Source organism: Bubalus bubalis, chromosome 11, assembly GCF_019923935.1.
Source record: "Bubalus bubalis isolate 160015118507 breed Murrah chromosome 11, NDDB_SH_1, whole genome shotgun sequence".
Classification (NCBI taxonomy): Eukaryota; Metazoa; Chordata; class Mammalia; order Artiodactyla; family Bovidae; genus Bubalus; species Bubalus bubalis.
The window spans coordinates 69765450-69771449 of NC_059167.1; the positions used below are offsets into that span (position 1 = coordinate 69765450).

The 6000-nt window shown below is 37.4% G+C and overlaps 1 long non-coding RNA gene across 1 annotated transcript in view; it reads left to right on the top strand.

Moving 5' to 3' along the window:
* Positions 1-5165, top strand: part of LOC123328115 — a 25557-nt gene extending 20392 nt beyond the window's left edge. The window contains exon 2 of the long non-coding RNA XR_006542892.2: positions 4030-5165. This is a non-coding gene — a long non-coding RNA (uncharacterized LOC123328115). The remainder of the gene's footprint in view (positions 1-4029) is intronic.
* Positions 5166-6000: the final 835 nt, after the last annotated feature.

Below are 6000 nucleotides of genomic sequence, written 5' to 3' on the forward strand. Positions count from 1 at the left end.
TAAAACTCTCTGTGCCCCTTTTGCTAATGTTGGTGTTACAAGATTTTTCTACCCTGGATATCACAAATCTGTGCTCTTCAAACCCTGAGCTTTAACTTACATACCCCTATTGTTGCATTTTCAGAGGTTGGTTTACTTAATGATTCATTTTATTCTATTTCTAGAAGAAATTTTCTTGTTAACAAAGATCTTCTGGTAGGTCAGAAGATGAGCTTGTAGCTGTGCCAAACCATCTTACTCTCAACAAGGCAGAGATACAGCAGCTGTGGGTGCGTCTCTGTGGCCAGGAATATGCTTCTTTCTTCATTGATCCTGTTAAGTGACAAGATCCTGTCTTCTGGGGTGAAAAATACCCATGTGGTTAAATGCTTTAATTTATAATGCAATGATCATATTAGCTCTGTCGTCTTCTTACATTCTGTCATCTGGGCCCCTCTGAAAGGTGAGGCTATTACCCTTCTCAGGAAGGCACTGACTTACTCATCAAGAGGGGGCTACTTCCTGTCCGTACTGCTGTGTCTCCCTGGAAGCCTTCCAAAGGGACATCCATCGTTTACAAATTGATTTGCACTGCCTTGGCCAATGTGTAATTCCAGTTTCAATTTCTTCCCCTACAGGCCTTCTACAAGATTCCAACTATTCCCTTTGGAGTTTCCCTTTCTTGTTGTCCAGTAGTTTTGTTTATTTTCTGATTCTGACAAAACCTACCTTTATCAAGCTTATTTATCCTTCAAGACCCTATTTATTTTGCAGCCGTCTGAACTACTTTAACTTACTTCAAAGTCACACTATTAGTTACACACTACTAGTTTAGTATTTAATTATTGAACACCTTGCATCATAGCATAGCAGTCAAGGTTATAGGTCTTGGAGACAGATTTTCTGGATTTTCAAGCTGTTTTAACTTGGGCAAGTTGCTTAAGTTATTTACCATTTGTCGCCTTCAGTTTCTTCATCTGTAAAATGGGGCCAAGAATGACCTTTCTTGACATCGCTACAGGGTCCATCTAGTGTTTCAAAGTAGATGCTTGAGAAAGGAGGAGAAAGTATTTGCAGTTTCTTTTTTTTCCAATGATGGGTTTATTTTAGAAAGTATTTCCTTGCTATTTTAGGATCAAGTTTCTTATAAATGTTGATTGAGTGGTCTGTAGGCAAAATTTTATTGAGTTTATGGATTAAGGATTGTGGACTAATGAATTACAGCTTCAAAATTTCTGAATTAACAGTATAATGAGAGACTCATTCAGTTAATTTCACTGGAGCTCAAACGAGGGTAATAGCATTTGTTATATACTTACCTGACAGGTATCAAAAGAATGAATAGCACATTGACAAAAGAATATGGCTACACATAAATTATTTATTGAAACATTCAGAGTGACTGACTTTTTTCATGAATAATATTGAAATGAATCTAAATAGACATTTAGGAAGTTTTCCTTATGCTTTAGTTTCTCTTAGATTTTCCCTGCAATCTTGTTGATTGTGTTCAGTCATACTTGTATAAGTGACCATTGATCTAAGAGCAGGAATTTTTCCAGAGAACTTGTTCTAATGTTGTTTAAGGAGGATTCCTGGCAGGTCCTAATTTGACCTGTCCTTTAGGTCAAAGCCTGTTGTTTCATGCTCTTCCGTTCTCCCTTTCACATCTGCCTGCTTAGTTCACAATTTTAGTTTGAATTCTGTTGCAAATGAGCTGTGGGACCTTAGGATTTTATTTTTTAAAACAAAGGGATGAATTAGGTGATTCTGAAAGTTAGCATATTTCCTATATCATGTTAATTTTTGTTTTTTTAATTAAATTTATCAATATATTAACTGTGCATAAGTTTTGTGTTGGATTTTTAAATAATCAATGATGCATACAATTTCAGGCCATTTTCATAGCTTTCACAAGTGAAATCTGTATTTAAGCCTTTTATACTCCAGCATTCAAAGTTTGGAATTAGCCATTGGCCTTTGTAAATAGCCTGGCATGGTGCACTGCTTTTTTCTTGTAACCTCATCCATTTAGAGCCTAGAGCAAAATCTTGCCAAGAGTTACAGGGTTTAGTTTGTATTTCTATTTCATTTTTGATTAAATTCATATATATTAAAAATTATATGTAATATATATTCAATATCAGTTCAGTTCAGTTCAGTCGCTCAGTCATGTCCGACTCTTTGCAACCCCATGAATCACAGCATGCCAGGCCTCCCTGTCCATCACCAACTCCGGGAGTTCACTCAGACTCACGTCCATCGAGTCAGTGATGCCATCCAGCCATCTCATCCTCCGTCATCCCCTTCTCCTCCTGCCCCCAATCCCTCCCAGCATCAGAGTCTTTTCCAATGAGTCAACTCTTCGCATGAGGTGGCCAAAGTACTGGAGTTTCAGCTTCAGCATCATTCCTTCCAAAGAAATCCCAGGGCTGATCTCCTTCAGAATGGACTGGTTGGATCTCCTTGCAGTCCAAGGGACTCTCAAGAGTCTAGATTATATTAAATGTATAATTCAATTAAGGGAAATTTTATATGTATGTCAATTATATTTCAATACATACATTGAATTGTATGTTGAGTGTAAAATATATTGAATATGTATTTACTGTAACATGTGTTGAACATCTTTTGATTATAATGTATATTGAATTTAATATATTGAATATATAATTTAGTGAGTATAATATTTAATGACTATATATAATTGAACTATATATTGAAAGTTGGAGGGTTTTGGCAGGTAGATGTACCAGCTTGAATGTCAATCTCCATGACACATGTGCTGATCATTCCAACCTCTGTTGGCTTAAAATTTTTTGAGTTATTTTTAGTGGTTCAGCAATATCTATTGCCTCTGATCACACTGTCTCTGTGAAACAAATTTTTGCAAACTGAACAAATAAAAAAGTGCTACACTACAATGTAATAGTTTGAGGATATTTTAAGCCAAAACTCCGAATCCAAATTTAAGTTAAAAATTCAGCCATGTTGGCTCATACAGTAGAAATAACACAACTGAGGTTATTGGATAAATGTTTACTTTCAAATATTCACCAGTTTGCACATGTGCAGGCAATGATGACTATTGGCACTTCACAATTTATTCTGCTGCCTGGAGATTGTCAGATACTTTTTTAGAATCTATTCTATGAATCTCAGTTTTAGAAGTGTTGTAATAGAAAATTTTTTATCTTATAAACAAGAAAGTGTAGGGTATAACTTTTTAAATCAGGTGTAACTTACTTCCCCTCACTTCCCTGCTTCCAAAGGCATGATGGTATTATTCAGATGGTTTGTCATACATAAAGGTGAAACTCCAATACTTTGGCCACCTGATGCAAAGAACTGACTCATTGGAAAAGACCCTGATGCTGGGAAAGATTGAAGGTGGGAGGAGAAGGGGACGACAGAGGATGAGATGGTTGGATGGCCTCACTGACTCGATGGGCATGAATTTGAGTAAGCTCTGAGAGTTGGTGATAGACAGGGAAGCGTGGCATGCTGCAGTCCATGGGGTCGCAAAGAGTTGCACACAACTGAGCCACTGAACTGAACTATCATACATATGGCCTTTAAATTATTTAAGGGTTTGAGAGCCACAAATTCTGATGTTGTTCGAGTGATGGCCAAAATAAGGGCCATCAAACTGGTTGAAAAGCTTGGTAAGGGTCTTGGTATCCTCTCAGGGGAGGCTTCCTGTTAAGGTATCAGAAACTTACCCATTGCTTCAAGAAGTCTGTTGTCCTGCCCAGGAGAGAAATTCAGTTGGTGGGGCACATTATAGATCTATCTAGTTCCTCCAGGACAGAGCAGGGAAAGCCCAACACCTGACACTTGGAGAGCTGGAGTCTCTGAATGAAAAACTGCCATGAATTTGAGTGAAGATAAGAGAGAAGGGGAGTGTGAAAGATGCTCCAGCGGTGAGGGATTGTCGGTGTTGGCAGCCACCCATCCCTCTTATCTCACCTAATGGCGGGTGCCTGCCAATGTTTATTTGGCCATTGCCATTCACCAGCTGCTCCTCTACCATGTTGTTTTTCTTCCCAGATGGCAACACGATGTTTCACGATAAAACTGACACAAAAAACAATGCAAAATTTGTCTAAGAGAGGTTCAGCAAGCATGAGAAAAACATCTGATATCTCTCAGAGCCCGCCAAGTTCGCAGGGTACAGTGCCAGAGTAATTATGGGAGGATTTGAGCAGAGGCAATGCATGGGGAAGCCACTTCCAAATGGATCAGGTAGGTTTCCAGAAGAGGCAAAACATTCGGCTCTCTTGTTTCTCTGGCGCCCTGACAGAATCGATGAGTACAGCCTGAAGCCTCCCAGAAGCCTCATACATTACTGAATCTGTGCTTTACCCCATGCCGCCTAATTAATGGCTCAGTATTTTAAAAACTCTTTTATTCAATTAGACTCTGCTTTCAATAAGATAAACACTCCTGCTATCAGAATCCTGGGAAACCAACATTTATAGTCTGCCTTCTCGCCAAAGCATCTGTTTTTCTCTTGCCCTTGGTCTCTTATTCTGTCCAGTTTTCATTTGGCTGTTTGATTCTGTAATGAGTGGCTGGTATTTGGGGGAATAACATGAAGGACGAGGGTGTCCCTGCCATCCTGTTACTCTGAGGACTGTTTTCCCCTAAACCTCTACATAAGAACACAAACTAAAGAGAATCATTTTACTATTATTGGTTACAAAGAGCCGCAGATGTTATTTAAAATGGAGCTTTGACTGGATTTCAAATTCATCCCTGTGACTCACAGTAATGCCTTTTATGTGGGTTACCATTACTGCATTGTTTGTCAGATCAGATTTTTAGGTGAAATGGTAGAGAGCTCTTTCTTCTTTAACTCTTGTGCCTTTTCATTTGACTCAGAATTGTCTCCTAGGGATAATTGCATTCATGTCTGTTTGGTTAGGTTTTTCTGTATTATTACACTTTATATAACTTATATGAGCGCTAAATACTGAAAAAAAAATAGTTTTGAAAAAGCACTTATGGACTCTGCTGCAAAATGGCCCTATGATGAAACTGTTGGTTTTAAATCATTGTTAATGAGAATATAAAATTGAAAAATTTCCAGTAATCTTTGATGAAAAATACTGTTTTAATGAATGAATGTATCCTTTCTGACTGCTGGGTGGTATAATATATTAATAAAATTTAAAACAGATTTTGCATGTACTTGTTCTGGGAAGGAAGTTTTTATTTTGGGTAGTGTGTAACAGGAAAATGGGTTTAAGAAATGTTGACACATTCCCATATATAGAGAAAGACAGTTGAAAGGACTCAAGGTTTCCTGAATAAGACCTAAATTTATTCTGTGCTGTTAACTTTATACAGGTCACTTAACTGCTTGTAATTTCTATTTTATATAAAATAGAAACATGAGTAATGGTCATCAAATACAACTGTTATGAGGATCAAATCAATTGACAGATACAAAAGTTGTATAAGTTGTAAGTTGTATAACATGGCATAACCATTAAGTATTAACATGGAATTGATGATATGTTTCTCTGTTTAGCTGCAACTTCATGAAGTTGTACTTTTTCTTAGGCTATAGCTTTTCTTTAATAGGGGATTTCTTTTTCTTTATTTTATAATGTGTTACTGCAGCTTCAGAAATCATGGGAGGATAGGGCAGTGTGGATTTTATGACTCTTGTGAATATTTGACCTTCTAAGGGCAGAGGAAAGATCTGAATATATTAACATTTGAGGTCATGCTCTAATTCAGTTTTGTAGGAAGCAACGTCATTTGACATTTCACCCTTTTTGTAGGACAGATTGTTGGGCATTTTCCAAGGTAGCAAGAGCTGAACTTTTCCTTCCAGTGTTGAAATCACTTGACTGTCTATATATAGGTGGAATTAATATAATGTACATATTCTGGTTCATATTCATGTTGGAACAAAATGATTCCATGGAGTAGAACAGGGTCAAGTTGGGGATTCTCAAAATATTGAGAGAGAAGTTATTTTACTAACCTATGCCTTCTGGAGTTCACACT